A 25,000-nucleotide genomic window follows, 5' to 3' on the forward strand; every position below is an offset into this window, starting at 1 on the left:
CTGCCATGAGCATTCAAGTACGCACCTAATGGCGCTAAAGAAAAATAGTATAAGATCTCTAGAGTAGATGCCAGCACTTTTCAATTGTCTCAACAGATATAATCGTTTGACAGCCTTTATTACAATGACGCTGACATGATCGTTCCATTTGAAATCGTCCCTAATTGTTATTCCAAGAGCTGTGGCAGAGCTATCTCTGTCAAACTGCACTCCATTCAGGTTTACTGGGGAATGTGATGGTGGAGATCTTTTAAAACACGTCTGTAACTCTTTGCATTTTGTTGGATTCAGCTGCAGTCAGTTCTCCTGGCTCCATGCGGCGATTTCTTCCACAGCATGTTGAAGGGAGCTAGTGGTGTTATTAGATGATGGGATCACTTCAGATATAGTAGCGTCGTCAGCAAATTTCCACATCAAAAACGACCCTCCCCCCCCCCCCCCCCAAACAGTTTGAGCTCGTTTATCAAGACGAGGAAAAGCCAAGGACCAAGCCGAGTCCCTTGAGGAACCCCTGTGGGAACGCTGAGCCAAGTCGAGAAGACGTCGTTAACTTTAACCCTCTGTTTTCGGTCACTCAAAAAGTCTATCAACCTGTTGACCGCAGTTGGTTTAACCCCGATACGGAGCAATTTGGAAACTGAAATGTGATGATCCACTAGGTCGAGAGCTTTTCTAAAGTCCAATAAAGCAGTTCTTACGGATGGTCCAGTGCCGTCTGTGGCGCGCAACCAATGGTGGAACATAGAAATCATCGCAAAAGTAGTCGATGGGCCCGGAGTAAAAACAAATTGGCACGGGTCTATGGAAGATAGCACAACAGGCTTCAGAGCCTTATCAATCACAAAGCTTTCCGCAACTTTACACAACGTATAAATAAGCGAGATAGGTGTGAGATCTTTGCTGAAATCACAAATGGTTGGTGCCTTGAGTAAGGTAGGGGGGGGGGGGGGTGGGGCGGGGACATCGGCAAGCTTCCACCGGCGAGGGACTTTACATTCAGAGAAGGAGGTGTTGAGTATGTCTGCAATAGGAGCTGCCAAAATCTCTGCGAATTGTTTTATATCAAGGCCCAGTTCGGGAGATTGTCAGGACGGCCGGCACGAGCTGTGTTGATCTCTCACAGCTTGCGTGCGACAGATTGCTCAGTGACGACTATCGGATGGTCACCGTCCGTTGATACACGCTCAGAGCCGGTCAGGGGGGAAGAATGGTATAGATATAAAAATTTTTATGCTGACTAAGTCAAATAAGATATATTTCTGAAAGTTTCCCACTTATTACTCATGTGACCGACTCCAAACAAAGAGCCTATTGCTAGGTAAAAAAGAATGCAAGTATACTTATTGATGGGTGCCAAAAGGTTTATGTGATCTTGACAAGAAGAGAGTCGTATTCAGGCCAAACAAGGCCTTCGTCACAGTTGACCCAGTACGTAAATACTATACCTAAAAATAACACTTCTATGTAAATAGTATTACTGACAACTTAAGGGAAGATACATGTAAGTGAGCCCACACATGCAAAAATTGATTGTACACATACCTAAATAAATGAATTACGAAATTTAAACGAAGATGACTACATGGCCGTTGCTCACATTGTCAGAAGACTTAATGCTAGATGTAATGAACCACGAAGGAAGCTGCATACCGCCAATGATTTGTTACGGGCAGCCAGGCTGCCAAATCCTTACTAATGTATGTTATCACGACATGCAAATAAATGCAGCTTGTCAGAAGTAAGCCGATTGGATGACTATCTCCACGCACACAGAAATTTATTCTCACTATTCTTAACTAAATAAATTACTAGCGGAGCTCCGCGCGCGCCGAAGGCCCTAGCGCACGGAGCACCATAGTTAAGAAAATACGGTAACCCATCGATGCGAGAAATTTTGGTTTTATAGCTATAACGTCATCGACCGTTCGTGCGTCCACCCGTCCATGTATGCCAATGTGACCAGTATCACGCTAGTTTACAGCATACATTTTTAATATGGGACATCCATGTTATGGTCAATTGACATCTGTCAAAACAAGGTATCCGCTGACCAGTATCACGTGACCATATCGCGGGCTCAAGTTTAGAGCTCATCGAAGTTAGCTGATTCTTTTAAGTTGACTTCTGACCAGACCCAGTTGTTCGAAGGGTGGATAGCGTTATCCACTGAATAACTCAGTTGGTTTTGCTGATGCTTATCCGCTGGATAGTGATTTATCCGGTGGATAGCGTTATCCATCTTTTGAACAACCGAGGCCAGGTACTGGTTTACGATTGAATCGCAAGCTCAACCATATTTAACTCACCTAACCATAAACGTGGCTTCATTTTTCGCGCGCTTTCTGTGGCTAGACGCGGCTACACGGCCATACTACGTCAACTGAAGCTCTTAACAGTCAACGCTTTTCGCGTTCATGTGGAAAACAGTTTGGAATATAGTTTCTATCTGCATTTTTCGCTAGTTTTAATTAATCCAGTTTGACATAATTTCATGATAGCTGTGGTCCACACTAGCTACGTAGTTATTCAAGTCAAGCATCGGAGGGATATAAACTTACAGCTGAGTGTTTATTTTTAATTTGCTCAGAGCTGCTTTTTTCTCTGTATTGCAATTTGTGGCATATTTTTAGAAGCTCTGATAAGGTTACATGATGCCTGGAGGACCTATGACTAAAACAGAAACGAAAGAAGAGAGAAAGAGAACGAGAACGATAACAATATAGAATACCAGTAATAGCTCAAACTTGGTGGAAGAAGTTACACCACAAATTCTTTTCTTGGGCACTAAACAGCTTATTTTTACGGAAGCGTATTTTTAAAAAGTGGTTTAGTCAATCGGTTCTTCCTTTGTTCAGAAATGAAACTCTAATTTTTATTCTCAACTGGGATTAAATAACAATTATCTGTACTCTTTTGGACATAGAGAACAAGCGCTTTCTTTAATCGTTTGCCCAACTGTTTTTCGATGTGGCTAGACAGTGACAGACACATGTGATAAACACGTAATCACAATGACTTCTCGTAACATTAGGGAGAAATATCACCAGCTTGTGTTTTCAGAAGTTTGTTTAAAGCTCCTACAGGTAATTTGTTGGAGCGGATCTTGTTTGAAGTTTTTCCTTTCTTGGTTGCTTTGCCGTATTTTGCCGATTCTTGTTGTAAGCCAAGCTCGCGTATTTCAATGAAATACCGCAAAATGTGAATGATCTCGTTTTCAGAGATAAAGTGGAATAAAGTACATCAGTAAAACTCTTTTTTGACCTTAAACTAACAAAGTTTCCTGAAGGTTTCTAATTTTAGCGTGCTTCCTATTCGCTGGATATTTAACAATTATTCCATGAGCGCGCGTTGGATATGAGATGGTAAATAGCCAACGAGGCGCGTAGCGCCGAGTTGGCTATAACCAGTCTCATATCCAACAAGCGCGAATGGAATAATTGTTTTATTAAATTCCTTTAAACTCCAAAAGTTTAGAAAGTACGAAATGCGAGCGAAAAAAAAGCGAGCAAATCCAAGCGAAATCGAAAAAACTTGATGAGAACTGATGCGATGTCGTGTAACACCTTGTGGTCAGATAGACGCAGGCTCGTCACAAAAATATTTCTTACCTTTTCGCGTACTTTCAGAATTTAACCCAGCTGTCCAGAAAAACTTTCTTTTGCTTTCTTCTGAGAGAAATTTCGCTTTCCGGCGAAAAAACTTTTAGCTTGGCAACACTTAGATCAATCATTTACCATATAAGGTCAAACTAAGGTATATGAACTGATAACCGAGATTGAGTGAACCAATCAGAGCACGAGAATTGCATTATCCGAGGTTGAGAATTTAATAATGACAAATGAAATGGCTTTTTTGTTTTTCCACTCGCCCTCTAAGGATGTGCTTGTTTTAATTTCTTTCAAAACTCATGTGATTGAGGAAAAATTAATTGCCAAACTGGTGAATTCCAAAGTAAATTTTGCTTAAAAAACCGAGATCGCACTCATCGCTTCGTGTTTCATGAGATATCGGGTTTTTGCGTGAAATTTACCGTGGAAATCACTAATTGGGCAATGAACTTTTCTACAGAACAAAGCAAACAAAATGATTTAATTAAGCAGTAGCCGGAAACACCAAAACGCAAACAATTCGAAAACCTTTTATTTTCACTAACCCTACAGGCAGTAAGAATTATTAACCAGGGAGCTCGGCTTTTAGGCTTGGCTAAATGTATATATTATGAAATTTAAATGAACATGATGACATGGCCCCTGTTCATGTAGACATGCTGTAACGTGTTTTATTACGAAAAAATAGAAAATAGCGAATAGTGGTACAAATGCAACATGAAAAAGCAGCATATTTGTACAGCCAAGATTCACTTTTGAATTTCGCGGAACATGATGTACAGAGTAGCCTGGCCGCCAGGTCCATACTCCTATGTGTTTCTATAGCAGAGAAAAAATATGTATAATGTTAATCACTGAGAGGCAGCTTGTCCAGGATGAATCAATTGGTGTTGTTCAAAAGTGCTTCAATGTTCTTGTTGCACACTGCATAAAGGGCAGTGATTAGTGTAACTGTCTGCTACGAATATTCCGCAAAAACTCCTGTATGGGGAAAAGAAGGGAACATAGTCCTCCAGGATTCTGCAGTCACACAAACCCTAAAGAGAGAGGCAAACAACACTTGCAGGTAAAAAAGTATCATTTTAAAATCATGGTGAATGGCACACACCATGCATCCACCATATATAAAATTTATGTTTTTTTAATGTTAATAAAGCCTGGTTGTTCTTGCTTTGGCAGAAACTTTGGTAATTCGAGGTAGACTCAGTGCGTAACATCTCAGTATGAAATAAACCCCGAAAAAAAATCACGCAGGATCCAAGCGCTGCTGCCTGAATGGCCGAATAACAGTCCTGAAAGGCCTGAAGGGACTTGGTGTGATAAAGGGATGGCATCCCGAACAAATTCAATGGACGGAAGACATGGTCTGGTGTGGCGATGTGACAGCTGAGGTGCCGGACGCTTGGGTGGCATCATAATCAAGAACAAACAAGCACTGAAAGACACTGTCAAAACTTTTAGTATCCAAAAGCCAAACGTGGTTGTGAATAAAGCGCGGAACATAGACACAAGACCAGACAGCCAATACTAACTCATAACACCGCGAAACATGAGCGCAGCGGGGTAAGCATGGCAAACAGTATACAAAATGCCGCCAGAAACATTTGCAATACCCCATGCGCTGCGAAGTACACGTTAACTGGCAGACATATTGAAAACAACTTAAACACATAATAACTCCAATAAGAGGAGAGACATCCACCATAGCTGGCAATGCAACAGCCGATGGTGTAAACAAATACTAACATTATTAATTATTATAGACTGCAGTAATGCACAAACACATAGAAACAACTGAAACAAATCTCAATGACATAAAAGTGTACTTTTCGGCCAAAATGCGGTGGTAATTTTTGGGAAATACTAGTGTGGGCAAAGATCGCCGATTTTGGGAAGAAATTGATTAAATATTATCACTGCCTATAAACGACGTGAAAGGATTCTAGGTGGACACATGCACACACTAAACACCCAGTCTTTGATCAGCACAAATGTATGAAAATCATATGTGTAAAATGTGCCTTTTGAGCAAAGACTTTATCTTTCTAAAAACATGCAGCACATTGACAAATCCTTTTCCTCACTTAAAAAATATCAAAAGCAAAATTGAATTCTAAAAGGACCCTTCATATGAGGCAAAGTTTCAATAATTACTAAATTTACTGGTGTTTTTACACTCAAATTTATATAAGCAGGTATGAATACTTATCATCACCAGTCAATTGATATGTTGAGGAGGTATTCCAGTACATTACTACTCGAGCTGCTGAAAAGGTTAATCCAACAACAGCGAAACAAATGGCAAGAAAGGAGGTCTTGAAAAACTGATGCATATGACCTGACAGTTGATATCTCCACCTGTAGCCTAGAACCACTACAAAATGCAGTAATCGTGCGAGCTCTGAAGTCTGCTCGCAAATGATTTATTGAAGTAGCTTGGCAATCTGCTAAGCATATTAGTACTCACAAAATTTTGCGTAAATTTGCGTGCAAAATGAGGCAGCGCAGAGAACACACATTTCCTTAATCTGTTGCATGCAATGTAACTGCACGTACTTTATTGATCTCTCGGTAAACAGAACCAAGCATCCAACAGCATTCTACTGATTTTATAAGGCGTAATCATTTTGCCATATCTTAGGACAGAAATTTCTTTCCTCATCTTCCTTCGGATGATTTTTCCAAAGACAGAAACAAGCTTCTTACTCCTTGAAATTAAACCAGTATAAAATAGCCATAAAACCGCCACAGTAAGTTTTATTATATGACTAGCTTCGTCAGCGGGCAAGATGAACCAAATCTCGCACTGTGATTGGCTACCCGAGCGGGCAAGATGGAGCTATCTTGCCCGCTCGGGATCAAAGATCATTTTTTGGTGTTTTAAGTCATATAATAAATCCTTTATTGACCAAGCTTGTTCGGTCTAGATGGCTGGATATTCGTCTCGGTCCATAAATACGTCCATATACCTTATTTACTGTTATCCCCTCGATTTTCCCACTAGATACCGTTTTCTTAACACGTGTTGAATCGCATTTGACTTTGGTTGCGATGGCTTTAGAGCGGGTTTTTTTTTTTTTTTTCCGCTGCTTTTCTACCAAAACTGAGTCACTGAGTACGAGAATTTTAGCCAAGAATGTTGAAGATGGCGAAACTGAGAAGCCGAAAACGAAGCCGAAACCGAAACTGGGAGCCGCCTCTACCCACTTCCCTTCCTTCCATCGATCGAGTTAAACATTTGTTTAATTACCAGTAAATGAAGCACTCAAGAGGTTGAAACAGACCTGATTTTAGCCCTGTTAAGCAGCTTTAGTTGCTCCTTCAAATTCCTCCCTGTGCCACTAAATAATTTTCGCTTTCGCCTTTATGCCAAACGGCAAACAAAAGGTTTCTCTTGCCGTATTAAAAACGAGGAAAGTTTTTTTTTTCTTACCTCTTCCCTTAGTTTGAGACGCGTTGTTCGATCGCTGCAGTTCAAACGCAAAAAATTAGTTCGAATCAAAGAAATTTATATTTGTGAAAACGAAAATTTCGGACTAATTTTTGCTGAAAACGATCTAAATCTTTCAACTGTGAGTTGTTAGGCGCCCTTAAGCAGAAGCTAAGGCTAATCGACCTTAAGGGGAGTCCTGACCCTGTGTAGTCAATTCCCGCCAAAAGTGTATTGAAGTCGCGACCCGCGACCCAACAGGACGGTCACTAAATTACCTTCCGACTATTTGATTACTACAAACTTCTGTCACTGGTAGTTAAAAACTAATTTGATTGTTTTCTAACCATCACAAAAGTAAAAAAATCAATGCGGCAGCCTTATATTAATCAGCTCTTTTTTTCGACAATCCGGTTAAATAAAATCACAATGATCAGTAAAACTCTGAACAGCTCTGGAAACAAGATAAAATGAGCATTTCATATAAGAAATGCCCAAATCATTGAATTTATTTGGAAAAACTTATTAAAATCAGCCATTCTATTCTTAACCGGGTGGTGGTCACGTGACATCACGGCGCAACATTGTTTCCAGGACTGTGGGCTCTCGACTAACTCTCAATAGGAGAGAAGCCCTGGGAACGAGATTATATGCTACGGTCGCAGTGATTGGCGACCCCAAACAAAGAAACCGCGGCCATTGTGGTGCCCTGGAGATGTACTCTATTACTAAGTATTACTAAGCTTTCCATTTAATCAAAACTTCCGGAAATTCCAGGAAAGGAATCGAATGGAACAGTAATTGTCCAGAATTCGAGAAGTTACGGTATACCTCACGAAGTTGACCTGGTGTTCTCGAAAATTTCTACAACCGCAACACTTTCTTCTATTGTTCTATTCCTACTCACGCACAATAAACCCTTAAATTTCCTTGGCTAGAAATTGCAAGGGTGACTGGCTTAGGGTGCATTCGATTGACCGTATTCCGGAATAGGAATACATGGAGTTTAGGTTAGAAATCATTCGTTTTTACGAAGATCCACAGTAAAATTGTCAAACACTTGCTAAAATGCCATTTTAAACACATCTTTATTATCCTTGTTGCTTCAAAACACCAGACATGCCGTTTTAGATCACTCCACTGACGTATTCTTATTCCGGAATAGGGTCAATTGCAATCGAACGCACCCTTAGAGTTTTCAGGCAAGCAACCGTGAACAATAATAAACTCTCACTCTACCTGAAGAGGGATGGTTTGGCCAGCCAAAATATGGTACGTTACTAAATCAAATCAACGTTACCGGCTCTTGCTCAAGATATTTACTGGCAAGGAGAAGCTATTCCATTCGCCACGTGAAATTTTGGGAAAATGAAGTGACAGGTTTTTTTTTTTTTAGTTTCTATGAAAACACTTCGATGCTCTGGTAGATGCTGATCATGAAGTGAGTGAATTTCCGAACATCGAGCGCAGCTAGTTTCCAGGCTGTTCAGTATTTACGCATCCGCAGCAACTTGAGCTGGAAATATTCCGTTTATACAAGACATGCGATTAGCTCACTTTGTTTGTTCAGAAGATTTCAACAGGATAAAGCAGTACAGCGAAATAAGAAAATAATACACAAGGCGGTATAAACATTGTGAAGCAAAACATATTAAATTTGACTTCAAGTTTCGTATGCTGCAACATACATTTTCAAAAGCATCCGCTATTTAGGAGAAGACCGTTAAATACAATAGAAACGGCGAGAGATCTGGGTCGAACTTGAAATAGCAGTAACAGCTTAGCTTGTCACTGCTTAGATTAGCATTTAGGGCCGGGTTGAGTTCTTGTATTAACAAGGAGCCTTTACCATTCAACAAAAACTGAAAATTCCGGCTGGAAATTCAAGTAGTACAGCTCATTCCACCGGAAAGTTTCCGAAAAAGATGGAAATCCTCAGAGGTATTCCTCTTTTCCCGTTCCAACCGAAATGACCGGAAAAACCCCGTACCATTTTCACTTGTTATTGTTTTCTTCTAGCCGCGAGAGACTCGGGCCAGCGAAACGCCACACCGGGAAAATCCTGTACCGTTGTGCCATTAGGAGCGTTCCATTCCAACAGGATTTTCCGTGCAAATGGTAAACGCCCAAGGTTTCTTTTATCTTACAATGGTAATTAGTTCTTCCGGACGCGAGAATTTCAAAATGATCCCATTTTAAATTGTGTCCCGTGGCCTTGATAGAGCGGCTTTCAATTGAGTGTCGAAAGTAATTAGCGAATTGGTTTGGTTTTGCATTACTTCACTCAGTGATTGGTTCAAAGTTCTCGCGCCACTTTTTCAACCAATTAGAAGTGAAACTAAAACCAATCGTGGTTCAAGCGTGCACATTTTCCCTTGCTTTGTGTCGGCTACGTGTAATTACTTCCAGCTTTGATTGGTTTACTGGATTGTCCCCGTTGTTTTTGATTGGCCAAAGTAATTACTTACAACACTCTATTGAAACTCGCTCAATGATCAGCAATAGCTGATGCGTGTTCTTGAAAATGAATGTTGCAGCATACGGAACGTCAAGTCAAATTTAAAATGCATTCCTTCACGATGTTTATTACCGCCTTGTGTGTTATTTTTCTTATTAAACTTAGGTGGCCGAAGAACAAGAGTCTCTACAGTACAGCGAAGTTCTAAGGCCATGATTTTCCGCAAATGATTTGAGATTCTGCATTTTGCTAAACGCGATAACCGAAAAACTGAGAAGAAAACTGCGAAACGTTTTGTCAACAAAGCTCACGACAGGAAAAGAGAGCTAGGAAAAACCTTCATGAAATAGACCCTATGCAAAAATGGCTGTCTTTAAATTATTCTTTTTTTCATATTCAAAAGAGCCCAACTAACCTCGTTTTTGAGACGAAAATTCTAAAGAATTTGTTATCCCGAACGAGGTTAGTTGGGCTATTTTGTATAGGAACAAAAGAATAATTTAAAGGCAGCCATTTTTGCATAGGGTCTATAAATGTGTGAAAGAAAGAGTAACGCACCCTTCTTGAGCAAAACATTCATATTTCGAACTCAAGATACCAATAATTTTGTAAAGTCCAGTTGATTATTAAGATTAAACGATTTTGTTTCACTCTTGATCCTCAATGGCAAGCACAGTATACAGATTACTCTTCATTTACCGTTTCATTCGATTTTCTGTTAAAATGTCTTGAATGACCATGGCTTCGCCTCGAGTTTGTAAATGTGATACAGGTCTGCCGCTCATATTGTATACTATATTACATAGCAGTATACCACCCCTACTCCCAGAAAATCAATTCATTTGGAAGGGAGAATCCTTGTTATATACTTCCAGGATTGTTATAACGCCAAAGCTAATGTGTGACTCTGAAAAAAAAAAACACTGCCTAATTGTGAAGTCCAACTAAAGCCTAAGCTTCACATCTATATCATCCTCTACGGGAGTATGACGAACTCACAAGGTCCCACCATCAAGTTGTCTGGTTAACTCAATTGGTCATTGAAGCACTTCACGGTTATCCGAGATCGTGTTCAGGTTTTACTTTCGTTACTGCTCAATAACGTTCAAAACTGGGGCGCTGTTCAGTCTATTACATGCCATTTTCCGCAGTTTAAATATTTTAAAAGTCTTTATGTATAGTCCCTCTATACCTTTAAATTTTAGCGAAGTCGGAAAGATGCAAATTCCTCAACTTTCTCTCATAGAAACTCCTCGCCATAACAATAAATGGTTTGGAGTGAAACATCAAATTTTGGTTTTGTAATGTTTGATAACGACTGTATGGACTCTAGATGGTTCGGATTTCACAGCTACAACACGAGGTGATCGCACGCCATGTTGATTTTCCAGCGTACCTTTACGTGCACAGGCATCCAATTTATTATTACACTACAGGTTAACCACGGTAAGAAAACTTTGTTAGGTGACGTTTCGAGCACCAGTCCTTCGTCCGAGCGGTGGTTCATTTACCTTTAATAACTCGTTTGATAAGACCAAGTTTTCATGGATTCTGTCTGTCCGACTAAATCTACAAAGATGAGTCGAATGCGGAAGTTTTTGATAATCTATGTGTAGTAGCAACAACAAAGAAAACGAACAGAAACGATGCCATGATGCCCAAACTTTGAATATTCCTCTTTTTTTCATACGAGTCCTCTGTTTATTGACTCACCACTTTTGTTCGCTGCTTTATCGGCCTTTTCTTCTCGCCTCTTCCGAGATAGGTGAAGTGGCCCCTGGGCTAAATGATATACGTCATCAATCATGTGATCACTCACTTCACGGGTTTGTCGAACTCTTGACTGACACTTTTTTGCGCACTTGGAAGATGGATCAGTTGCATTGCACAAGATCACGTGACAATGAATGAACACAAATGGATGATCAGCGATGAACTTAAAGGCATCCAAGCTAAACCGTTGGGCACTTAATGAATGCGCAGGATGGAACTTAACTGTGCTATCGTTTGGGCATCTAAAATAAAATAAAAAGCATTACAATATTATGCACCTTAAAACAGATGGTAGATAGCGCGTCACAAGGACATTTCCCTAGAGATGGAAGCCCAGATCAACGTTTTATGCTACTGACTACACGTATACTTTTGTTTATGCGACCTGTGTTTATCTCTTTTTCAAAAAACAGTGATTGCTGAACAATTCACTGACCCCTTTGTAATGAACTCGTACTTCAGTGGATTCTTGTGATTCTGACTGGGAATGGCAAAACATCTGTCAGCAATGATTGATAGCTATTTATCACTTGAGGTCACTGACACCTCAAAGAACAGAAGCTTGCGCAGCCTTACAGCAACAGGAAAGTCATCCTTCATATAAGGACTCACGAATCTCTTGTCAGGAATCATATTCAGAGACAGGGTAAACTTTCCTTTGCCTTCATCGCTAAACACGAGTTTTCTGTTATTTGGCTTCCAACCAACTGCAGAAGCAATGCCACCTCTAGAAAACACACAGCTAAAATCGATTTCCAGTTCACGCACACGAGTCACTACATTCCCATCAATGACGGGAATTTCTAACACTGAATTGGAATACACGATGTTGGAAGGAGTGTTCTTGCTGGTAGTGTTGCAGCCAGTCAGCGGTGTTGAGAGTATAAAGTGTGTGCTGGTTTCTGTTGCTTTGCATATGGTGTCCAGGAGTAGAAGGTGCTCACGGTCAATACCACGGAAAAGAGACTTGGGGATAATAATGGTCATATTCTTGCTGTTGCATCGCACATCGACACCAGGAGCTAAAAGAGAATTGATCGCTTAGTTTAATTAAGGATGATGCTCTAGACAAAAGTTGACTCATGAGGACAAGATTCCCGCTGAGGTCAAAAATTTCTTTGTAAATACAGGTGGTAACCTCTATGCTAGTGATTTTCTTTTCAAAGGTTTTGCTCGAGGTCATCACTTCACGAGTTGATACGGTGGGGCGGAAAAAACACTGTTCACTTAAAGAAAAAAACCTCAAGAATGCATTTCTTATCGTTTAGAGCTCTAACTAGCAATGTGATTGAAAGCCTGGCTTTTGCTGACCTCTTATTGATCCCTAATGTTGTAATTAAATTACTAGCAAAAGCCTCCGTTTTAAAAGTCAATACTTTCATGTCCACTTTGCACATAAACGACCAAGTGTGGGTATCAGGACTTATGACATTGGGGAATTGGGTACTTCTGTGATGCTTGGGGTAGAAAATTTAAAATATGGAAATCCTAGAGGGTGTCCCCTGGGTGTGCACATTAAAGCGGGAACTAATCCTTACAGATGTATGCGTACCATGACATGTCTTATTATCTGATAATAAGGTTAGCCCCGGGTCTGGACATTCACATTTATAGCCTCCTTCAGAATTAACACTAGTGGCTGCAGCCGCCATTCTTTGTTTCCAGACATTCGTTGATGTCTGAAACAAAAATGAATAATCACTCTAACTTTTTTACCTTTAGTACTAAAGAAGATTACGAGCAGTCTACCTTTTGATTTAAAGTAGCTGAAACGAACGCGTGCGTTGAACTTTATAAATGGCAAAGATTCAGTTCTGAACCTGCGTGTCGCAAATACCGCGGGTATCGGTGAGAGCGACGAGCCGCGAGCTGGCAGTTCACAACGTATTTAAAGCAAAAGAGCGACTGCTGGCAGTTTAGTACTGAAGCGATATAGCTCAAGATATCACCATTGTAAGAAACTGTACAGGTATTTCTCCAATGCAAGAAATTGGTTAAGGCCATGTTCGACCACCGACCATCTCCCGCGCATTTCTTTATAAGAAGGACCATGTGGACAGTTGAACGAGCAGCATTCGGTGTCCATTTTCTACTGTCACGTGATGCAACTGTCCCGTGATATTTTCAGATGGCAACTGGTGTTAAGAGACGACCACTTGTACAAAGACACTAAAATTTCAGTTAACATTTTGCACTGACTTAATTTAACAAAGAAATCACATTAAAGCGGGAACCAATCCCTACAGATGTGTGCGTACCATGGCATGTCTTATTATCTGATGATAGGGTTAGCCCCGGGTCTGGACATTCACATTTATAGCCTCCTTCAGAATTAACACACTTGTGGCTGCAGCCGCCATTCTTTGTTTCCAAACATTCGTTGATGTCTGAAACAAAAATGAATAATCACTCTAACTTTCTGACCTTTAGTACTAAAGAAGATTACGAGCAGTCTATCTTTTGATTTAAAGTAGCTGAAACGAACGCGTGCGTTGAACTTTATAAATGGCAAAGATTCAGTGCCGAACCTTCGCGTCACATCATCATTACCACCGGTGTCGGTTAGAGCGACACGCAGCGCGATTGCAGTCCACAACGTCTTTAGAGAAAAAGAGATACTGCTGGCACTGTAGTACTGAAGCCGTATAGCTCAAGATATCACCATTATAAGAAAATTCACAGGAACCTGTCCAAAGCAAGAAATTTATTGAGCCATGTTCCACCACCGACCATCTTCCGAGCACTCTTTATAAGACGAACCTTGTGGACAGCGGATGGAGCAGCATTTGGTGTCCATTTTCCACCGTCACGTCACGCAACTTTTCGATGATATTTTCACATAGCGACTGGTGTTAAGAGACGACCACTTGTACAAAGACATTAAAATTCAGTTAACATTTTGCACTGACTTAATTTAACAAAGAAATCACACTAAAGCGGGAACTAATCCCTACAGATGTGTGCGTACCATGACATGTCTTATTATCTGATGATAGGGTTAGCCCCGGGTCTGGACATTCGCATTTAAAGCCTCCTTCAGAATTAACACACTTGTGGCTGCAGCCGCCATTCTTTGTTTCCAAACATTCGTTGATGTCTGAAACAAAAATGAATAATCACTCTAACGTTTTTACCTTAAGCACAGTCTATCTTTAGCTCTAAAATTGCTGAAACGAACGCGTGCGCTGAACTTTCAAAATGGCTAACATTCAGTTCTGAACCTGCGTGTCGCAAATACCGCGGGTATCGGTGAGAGCGACGAGCCGCGAGCTGGCAGTTCACAACGATGTTAAAGCAAAAGAGCGACTGCTGGCAGTTTAGTACTGAAGCGATATAGCTCAAGATATCACCATTGTAAGAAACTGTACAGGTACTTCTCCAATGCAAGAAACTGGTTAAGGCCATGTTCGACCACCGACGATCTCCCGCGCATTTCTTTATAAGAAGAACCACGTGGACAGTTGAACGAGCAGCATTCGGTGTCCATTTTTCACTGTCACGTGACGCAACTGTCCCGTGATATTTTCAGATGGCAACTGGTGTTAAGAGACGACCACTTGTACAAAGACACTAAAATTCCAGTTAACGTTTTGCACTGACTTAATTTGACAAAGCAATCACATTAAAGCGGTAACCAATCCCTACAGGTGTGTGCGTACCATGGCATGTCTTATTATCTGATGACAGGGTTAGCCCCGGGTCTGGACATTCGCATTTAAAGCCTCCTTCAGAATTAACACACTTGTGGCTGCAGCCGCCATTCTTTGTTTCCAAACATTCGTTGATGTCTGAAACAAAAATGAATCACTCTAACTTTCTGCCCTTTACTACTAAAGGAGATTACGAGCAGTCTACCTTTTGCTCTAAAGTCGCTGAAACGAACGCGTGCGTTGAACTTTATAAATGGCAAAGCTTCAATGCTGAACCTTCGCGTCGCATATACCGCGGGTGTCGGTTAGAGCGACACGCAGCGCGATCGCAGTCCACAACGTCTTTAGAGAAAAAGAGATACTGCTGGCACTGTAGTACTGAAGCCGTATAGCTCAAGATATCACCATTATAAGAAAATTCACAGGAACCTGTCCAAAGCAAGAAATTTATTGAGCCATGTTCCACCACCGACCATCTTCCGAGCACTCTTTATAAGACGAACCTTGTGGACAGCGGATGGAGCAGCATTTGGTGTCCATTTTCCACCGTCACGTCACGCAACTTTTCGATGATATTTTCACATAGCGACTGGTATTAAGAGACGACCACTTGTACAAAGACACTAAAATTCAGTTAACATTTTGCACTGACTTAATTTAACAAAGAAATCACATTAAAGCGGGAACTAATCCCTACAGATGTGTGCGTACCATGACATGTCTTATTATCTGATGATAGGGTTAGCCCCGGGTCTGGACATTCACATTTATAGCCTCCTTCAGAATTAACACACTTGTGGATGCAGCCGCCATTCTTTGTTTCCAAACATTCGTTGATGGTCTGAAACAAAAATGAATAATCACTCTAACTTTCTGACCTTTACTACTGAAGGAGATTGCGAGCAGTCTATCTTTTGCTCTAAAGTCGCTGAAACGAACGCGTGCGTTGAAATTTCAAAATGGCAAACATTCAGTGCTGAACCTACGCGTCGCATATACCGCGGGTGTCGGTTAGAGTGACGTTCCGCGCTCTGGCAGTCCAGAACGTTTTAAGAGCAAAGAAGACGCTGCTGATAGTCTAGTACTGAAGAGATATAGCTCAAGTTGTCGGGAACACAAGTCATGAATTTTGTCGGCAAAAAAAGTAAAAAACAGCTTAAGAGTTTGAGGGGAAAAGGATTTATATCGAGGCATGACTCTACGAAACGCTAACTCTGCTTGAAGTCGCACTAGTTTGCTGAAGAATGCGCAATAAAGCTAAACACATTAATTGGATGAATTTGGCCACACATGTGGCGTGTTTAATTTGATCCAGGACACTTAATTGTGGTTTACCTGATTACCATTGTTCAGCAAAGGCGAAAAAGACGCGCCCACATTACTAAATGTACGCAATCAATCCGATGTCTGGTGACTGGGGATGGGGGGAGAGGGAAAATGTTTTCTTCGCGAGATACCAACGGTACGAGGGCCAAGGGAAGAAGGGCGAATTGCTCCAGAGAAATATCTTTTATCCTCTAGGGAACGCCCCCCTTTATTTCCAGTGGTGATACTTGACACATACCAGGCTTACGGATTAATGCTTGACCGTCATGGCTCGACATAAATAACATTATGCGTGCACAGAATGTTTGGTTTTGTTTTATTTTCTCATCTTTTTAAGCTTAGTTCCCAGGGCGCCTTATTTTTTTTGTTATTTTGATGACGCGGTACGCTTACGTCGATTGTTTCACTCAAAGCAGTGTCTGTCTGTTTGTGTTTTTCATTCAAACGTTCACTTTAAAACGAATTGATTTACGTTGTTTCATATGAAATGTGAACTGTGCGTATTTGGGTACAAACCTTTGCAGCTGACTGTCCTCACATCTCGGCTCCAGACGCCTAGTTTAATGCACTGCATGGACGTAGGGCCGCTCAGTCGATATCCGCGGGAGCAGGAAAACGAACAAGTTGATCTTTAACGCTGATTGGACGAGAGACAATGTAAAGGAGAGACACGCACGTCACTCCCTAAAGAAAGCCTTTGACAGTTTGCTGCGATGATAAAAAACAATAGAAAATAGAAAAGTAATGAGTTGTGTTGACGTCAAATAGCGAGGATCGTTCAACGTTTTCTTGCTTGCGCTGTGCACCATTTTGCCCTTCTGAGTGGTCTTATCAGCACCATTCTCTATTCTCGAATTCCCCATAATACACTTTGTTTGCCCCCAAATTTTGCATAAACCATTGTTGCAAAATGCTCGTGGGAATATCCAGTGTCCCCAAAGGCATTTCAAAGGAATAGTTTACGCAAAATTGAGGGGGGGGGGGGGGGGAAAAAAAAATGTGTATTATGGTGAATTCAAAAATGGAGAATTGAGGATCTTTCCACACTTTGGATGGAACATTTTAGGCCGGTAAAAAGTGCTTTTCTTGAGAAAGACATCATACTACCTTTTTCTGATTATCCATGTAATACTGCTCAAACATTGTTGCTGAGGAAACAACAATCGTTGGACAGTTCATACTTCGTTCATTTGTTCCGGCCCTTCTAAGCAAGGCTTAGCAGACATGTCAGCGAAGGAGACTGCAGATAAATGAACGACGGTCATATTACTAGGAAAAACTCTTTTGGGAGTCGAACTCTACTTCAAGCCACCTTTTTTTCTTCTTCAATAAATCGATATAAGGTAGGTCACGTAAGCTACGCATTGCATAAAGCGCAGTCCTTGATATTTGTTGTTTGAACTCTTAGTTATATATCATGAACCACTGTAAATACTGTAAATTCTCGATTAAGCGCCACAGTGGCTAGTACGCTCTGGGAGCGGAGCTTAACAGTGAGAGGAAAAACCCTATGTCAGGTGTTAAGTAGCCTTATCTCCAAAGGAATACTTCTTGTCTATTTAATTTTTGCGTGTAGCTTACCTTTTTATTATTTTGCTCGGAAAAAGAGTGGGGGTTTAAGAAATTAAATGCTCCTAAAAGGCCTTATTAGAAAGGGAGACGAAATAGGAGATTTACGGCATGTTTTTCTCTAATTTTTGTATTAGCGCCTTCCAGTTGTGTTGAATTAGAGCTACAAGGAGCACTGTATGTTTGGTAAACTTTGAGAAACGTTTTATTAAATTGGCCTTAGACAGCGAAGATAGGCACATTCGTTTTTTGAGAAAAGATCAATACTGAAAAGAAGGAAAACAAATTTTAGTGACGAAGACAACTCAGACGTTCTCAGAAATCTCTCGAGTTAATTTTTGTTTTAAAGTCATCTCTTTCAAAGTGCAATGTAAGGTTCGAGTAATTACCGATAGAAAAGAAAACAGACGTAAAACGGAAAGTGGCCTATGGCGTCACTTTTTCACACTTTTAAATAGTTCCCTCACCGTTGGCTTGACAAAGGTAAAGCAGAGTGTCACTGCAGTGTTCATCGTTCCATTTCCCTTGATATGAAGAAGAGTACATCTCTCCACAACCCTCATGGTAGTTATTAGGCTCTCCTGCATACCAGTTAGTGTCAGTAACCCGTGATCCGTCGATCCAAAGCCACTGCGAGCTGTGCTTGGGGTTCCTGTGCAAACCAATCCACACAGTGTTCCTCACTTTGCACCAAACTGCTTGTTGCTCGGTACGCGTTTCCAGCATGGCAAGCCTTGATCCCATTGCTTCACAAGCTGACTTTGCTGCATTCCAATTCACGGACGTTGATGAGACTTTGTAGCACGAGCCGTTTATAAGTTGCCATTTTCTTGGGCACACTCCTAGATAATTTTGAAGAAAGTTTCTTTTTGATTTTTTTTTCCTTGCGAAAAACAGACATGTTGTTATCTCTACATACGTGACAGTCCAATGAGACTCCTCAAAATATTAATGAAATCACAATTATATATAATTCCCAAGAGAGAATAAAAACAATGCTTATGCAAACTTTTGAAGGGACAAACATAGAGTATTGTGGTATTTTTGATATTGGCTATTTACGAAACACACTTAAGTATCACGATTTACGACTTCAGCTGTAAGTGTCCACCTAAGTGTTGCTTATGCAATGGAATTTACGAGGGTTGCAAAAACATTTTAAGAGATTAACCTAAAATTATTGCTCCTAATTTTACGGGGGTTCCTATGGAGCTCCCGTGTTTTTATGGGGGCACTGGATGAAAAGCTGGGCTCCCAAACATTTAAAGTGATTAGACATCTATATGGTTGTTTTCAAAACTGTACTGCATTCTGCCCCCAAAGATTTGCATTGTTCACACTTCACTGAAAAAAACTGTTTTAAAGTTTTCAGGAAATATTTTTTTCAGACAATAGATCATTTTTCTTCGTTAACATTAATAATGGTTATTGTAAATAGTTTTAATAATACACAGTTTTGTTTAAAACAGTTGTAAACAGTAGTTTCTATGTTTTAATAGATTTCTTGGCAATACCGGTATTTGTAAATAGTAGTCTCTATTTTAATGACGCTCTTCTGTTTTCACGTTTCGCCGGAAGACCGTTTTGTCATTAATTAATGTGATACCGTGGTTAAATAAAGATATGATGATGATGATGATGATGATGATGTTACGTTATTTTACCGAAAAAAAAAGTTGCACAAATTCTGCACGATTTAGTCTTTCCTCTTCATTTATTTGTTATTGTGTCGTCTTCACCTAGAGTTCTTCATACAGGGGAATATATCTGCGTAATTGTGTAACATGCAGCGCAACAAAACGGCGTGAAACGAAGCTGTTTAAAGCATGCCCATTTTCTTATAAGGATGCCGATACTTCGTTCAGACACTACACGAGCATATATATGGGCCATACTTACTCTCTTTAAGGTGGCTCAAACCTGTTTCAACACTTTGAAGAGACACTACGACACTGTATCACGTAACAGCAATTTTATGGTACCATATGAAACACCAATTATTTCAAAACAAAATTCGGTCATTATTGTGACGTAATAAATTACCTTGGCGACGGGAAAGCCCGGCAAAAACACTCCATATTTTGGCTTTAGTTGCCAATATCTCAAAAACGAACTAAGTGACCCCCCTTTTATATTGCTGAAAAGTAACCAGAGGGCCAAGATGATAGTTTTTGAAAAGTTTAGAAAAATTTTGTACTGCAGAATAACACCCACCTTTAAAAAAATCACGTATTTAAAGTGGCACTGATTCCGCTCCATAGCATTTCTTAAACTTCGCAGAAAGTTTCATCTTTTTCATGAGGATACCTAAACTTCGAGCCAGGATTCGAGCAAGGATCCGAGCCAAGATCCGAGCTAGGATCCGAGCCAGGATCCGAGCTAGGATCCGAGCGAGGATCACAGCTAAGATCCGAGCCAGGATCCGAGCTAGGATCCTAGCCAGGATTCCAGCCAGGATTCGAGCTACAATGATCTTTTTCCGCTATTTTGAACGTGACATGTCACATAACCAGGTTTCCTTGTTTGTGTTTCCGCTTCTGTAAGGTAAGGTAAGGTAAATTTATTTCGCCAGGGTGGCCCATTCAGCAACGAGGCTGGTATTGAGAGGGACCCTGGACTAAAAATATAATACAAGTCACAAAGCATTTGGAGTAACGCGTAGGAAGCAAACTCTTGACTTTTTTTGATAGCACCCAAGTTTATGTATTTATTCAAGTCGACATTTGTCTTTTATGCCCGTTGTTCGTCCCAAGATCGGGATAGAGGTATGTGCATTTCTGTTCTGAACCTCTGCACACTCTTTGTTTATGCTTATTGGTTTTAGTACGAAGTAGAACATTGGGCAAGATACTTCGAGTAAGTAAAATGCTAGTTCCTGATGGAATATTTTCGTTAAATTCCTGTAGGGGTAGCTAGGGGCGTGTATGAACTCCCTTGCAGGGTAGGTGAGGTACGTGGCCCCTTTGAAAATACTAAGAAATCTCTTCCTACTCACTCCCCATCGATTTCTTTGGTCCTTCGCATATTCTAGGGCGTAGGGGAGAGGATTTTTTAATGGCAACATCGAAAATAAAGATGGTGTCTTGTATCGTGGTTTTCTTCTAGATGCAAAATTCTATACCTAGAACCAAAACACACCTTTAAAGAGATAAAAATGGTATAAAGGAATAAGCATCAAGAAGACTCGAGCCATGGTTAAGAGGGTGACAATGACTTAGAAGCAATGATATCGTGCTTCGGGCTGCAAGAGGTCTGCCTGAGTACAAGAAAAAAACCAAAACAGCGCAACGGAACACTGTTTAAAATGGACTTTCTCCTGCTGGCTCCTTTACAGTATGGGAATATTGATAGTTCAACCAAATGTATTGCTTATTTAAAATAAGCATTCTCCTTTAAGGGGATTGTTTTGTTGTTATCTATATAAACGGTCCAGCTGACTTTCACATTCTCAACAGATGGACAACTAATTATTAATTTGGATAGTACAGATGCACTTTTGGGGAATGCTTATATCCAAGTCACTATTTTTCATGAACACGAACTCTATGTCATTCACCTAATTATTATTATGCAGCGTTATAATCCTGGCTCGGATCCTGGCTCGGATCCTGGCTCGGATCCTGGCTTTATACTTAGTTTATCTCGTAAAGAACCCCCAAAATGTATTGCATAATTTATGGTATGGGGAAAGTAGTCTGTGGGATGAACATCCTAGGCCTCTCATCTTTCCGAAGTGGGCCAGTTCCTCAAAACGCTCTAAGCTTCTCAGGTTCTTTTAGTTCGTTCAAACGAATGCAGATAACTTCCTTTTTTCTCCTTTTGAAAAATTGTCAAATGATCACTTCTTCAGAATAGGCGGTTATGAGTCCTTAAGAGAAAACAAAGGCAACGGCGACGTCAACGAAAACGTCACTCCAACATACAATTGAACGCTATCGCAAATATTTCACGATTATTCCGTCTTGTTCGACACCATGTACAGCACGTTCGCACCGTTAACCTGTAACTGGATGAATACGAACGGTTTTAAAGTAAAAATAAAAAGTGGATGGTTCGTCTTTATATGCTCACGTCGTCCTCAAAAAGCTAAAATTTGGTGATTTCATGTTGTTCTTTTGCACGGAAATTCGCACAGTACGAGCATTTTTCTATTTTAACCATGAATCACATCCTCGCTTTGTGGCATTTAGTGTCGTTGCCGTAGCCGTCGTCTTTGCTTACACCCCAAGCGGTCTTGTGTTATTCTGTTTATTAGTATTAAATGTAAATGGAAGTTGAATACAAATCCAGTCGGCGAAATTAATCTTCAAATAACAACAACGATCTTTTCTTTCTGTGTGTGGATCAGTTAGTATTCCGAAACAAAGGAGAACTTTATATAGGTTCCATTTCCTATCGTCTACTAATGGACTTTTTTTGGACTGTTTTTTTTTTATTTGGGAGGGGAGGGGGTGGACTTATATTTACCTTAATAGTATAAGGTAGACTGCTTTTCGTTAAGAACTCGTTAATTTCAAAAAGCAGTTGAATTAGTTCACTTCATTTTAACCTCTTCATCGGGAAAAGGAATAAAGTGTAGCAAATAAAACAACACACGTGTGAGTTGTCACCATTTAAACGGCTTGGCTTCAACATTTTATGGTTAAATTCCACAGTCAGATTGGTGATGTACTGGGATGTGATTTAAAAGATCCGTTATAAGATTACTACTCAGTGTGTTTAAAACAAATCAATTATACCTGACGTTTTGTACTTGGAATGCTTCCTTTTGCGTTTGAAGACCCTGAAATGGAGATTTCTAAGCTGGTAGTAAAATAGAAAAATTTGTTAACAAAAGAGAACATCGTTCACTAAAAAAGTTCAAAACAAAGGAACGCAACTTACCCCTTATTGGCAGATCTTTACGGATTGTTAACGGCCCTAAATTTAAGGAAAGTTAAAAGCATGGCCTCCAAGGACTGTTGAAAGGGTGGCCTCTATGAAGTGTTAAAGGCAAAGAAATGGTAACTGAGCGTAGCCTTTAAGAAATGTTAAACGCGCTGCCTCTAAGGATTCTTAAAGGCCACGCATTTAAGGAATATTAAAAGCGTCGCCTTTTGTTAAATGCGTGGCCTGTAAGGGATGTCAAAAGAGGGGCCTTTAAGAAATGTTCAAGGCACTGCCTTTAAGAAATGTTATAGGGGCCGCCTTTAAGAAATTCTAAAAGCGTGACCTTTAAGGAATGTTAAAGGCGCTGCCTTCAAGAAATGTTTAAAGCGTGACCTATAAGGGTTGTTAAAGGTGCTGCCTTTAAGAAATGTTAAAGGCGCTGCCTTTAAGAAATGTTAAAAGCGTCGCCTTTAAGAAATTCTAAAAGCGTGACCTTTAAGAAATGTTAAAGGCGCTGCCTTTAACTGAGAAATGTTAAAAGCGTAGCCTTTAAGACTTTAAGAAATGTTAAAGGCGCCGCCTTTAAGAAATGTTAAAAGCGTCGCCTTTAAAAAATAGGGAGCTTAAAAATACAAGTTCGCGTTATTCATATCACTAAGAAACTATTTCATGTCGTTTCGCGTTAAAAATGTGTAGTAACTGTCGAGGAATTAAATTGGTAGGAATGGGTTGGAAGCGTAGGGAGAGAAAATTCATCGTCATGGGCTAACGTCCTCCAATGAACCTTGAATTTGGTCATTTCAGTCGTCATTTAGGAGATGACGGCCAAGAAATGTACCAAAATGTAAAACGCACGTGCAGAGCGTGCAGAGCCATTGTTTTTGCTCACTAAACCTATTGTTTTGTAGCGTCGTCGTTGCCGTCGGCGTCGTCATTTCGTAAGCTCCCTAATGTTAAAAGCGTGACCTTTAAGGAATGTTAAAGGCACTGCCTTCAAGAAATGTTAAAAGCGTCACCTATAAGGGTTGTTAAAGGTGCTGCCTTTAAGAAATGTTAAAAGCGTCGCCTTTAAGAAATGTTATAGGGGTCGCCTTTAAGAAATTCTAAAAGCGTGACCTTTAAGGAATGAATATTAAAGGCGCTGCCTTCAAGAAATGTTAAAAGCGTAACCTCTAAGGGTTGTTAAAGGTGCTGCCTTTAAGAAATGTTAAAAGCGTCGCCTTTAAGAAATATTAAAAGCGTGACCTTTAAGGAATGTTAAAGGCGCTGCCTTCAAGAAATGCTAAAAGCGTCACCTATAAGGGTTGTTAAAGGTGCTGCCTTTAAGGAATGTTAAAGGCGCTGCCTTTAAGAAATGTTAAAAGCGTCGCCTTTAAGAAATGTTAAAAGCGTCGCCTTTAGGAAATGTTATAGGGGTCGCCTTTAAGAAATTCTAAAAGCGTGACCTTTAAGGAATGAATATTAAAGGCGCTGCCTTCAAGAAATGTTAAAAGCGTAACCTCTAAGGGTTGTTAAAGGTGCTGCCTTTAAGAAATGTTAAAAGCGTCGCCTTTAAGAAATATTAAAAGCGTGACCTTTAAGGAATGTTAAAGGCGCTGCCTTCAAGAAATGCTAAAAGCGTCACCTATAACGGTTGTTAAAGGTGCTGCCTTTAAGGAATGTTAAAGGCGCTGCCTTTAAGAAATGTTAAAAGCGTCGCCTTTAAGAAATGTTAAAAGCGTCGCCTTTAAGAAATGTTAAAAGCGTGACCTTTAAGAAATGTTAAAGGCGCTGCCCTTAACTCAGAAATATTAAAAGCGTAGCCTTTAAGACTTTAAAAAATGTTAAAGGCGCTGCCTTTAAGAAATGTTAAAAGTGTGACTGGATCATTCGTAGGTGTGACCTTTAAGAAATGTTAATGGCGCTGCCTTTAAGGATTGTGAAAGGTGCTGTCTTTAATGATTGTCAAATGCCGTGCAGTGAAGAACTGTTAAGAGCGTGGCACTGGTCTTTAAACAATGTTAAAAGCGTGGCCTTTGAGGAATGTTTAAAGCGTGACCTTTAAAGATTAAAGGCCGTGATTTTAGTAAGAAACATTAAAGATCCATGCTTTTTAGAAATATTAAAAGCGTAGTTTTTACGGAAAGCTAAAGGCCCTGCAAGCGCTTTTAAGGAATTTTTCAAGGGTGGCCTCTATACAATGTTAAAGGCTCTGCTTTTAACGAATGCGTTAAAGGCACCGTCTTTAAAGTGCCCCTGTGACCAAAAAATCAATTCATATTTTTCTTTGGAAAACACTAAGTCACCCACGTTTTAAGCCTTGATTTCAAAAAGACAC

General features: G+C 40.2%; 1 protein-coding gene and 1 pseudogene across 2 annotated transcripts in view; both read right to left on the reverse strand.

The window, feature by feature from the left end:
- LOC137997487 (uncharacterized) overlaps positions 1 to 25,000 on the reverse strand; it is a 132,643-nt gene that overhangs the window by 62,963 nt on the left and 44,680 nt on the right. The window lies entirely within an intron of this gene.
- LOC137997489 (oncoprotein-induced transcript 3 protein-like) overlaps positions 4,135 to 25,000 on the reverse strand; it is a 21,781-nt pseudogene continuing 915 nt past the window's right edge.

Source organism: Montipora foliosa, chromosome 3 (assembly GCF_036669935.1).
Source record: "Montipora foliosa isolate CH-2021 chromosome 3, ASM3666993v2, whole genome shotgun sequence".
NCBI lineage: Eukaryota > Metazoa > Cnidaria > Anthozoa > Scleractinia > Acroporidae > Montipora > Montipora foliosa.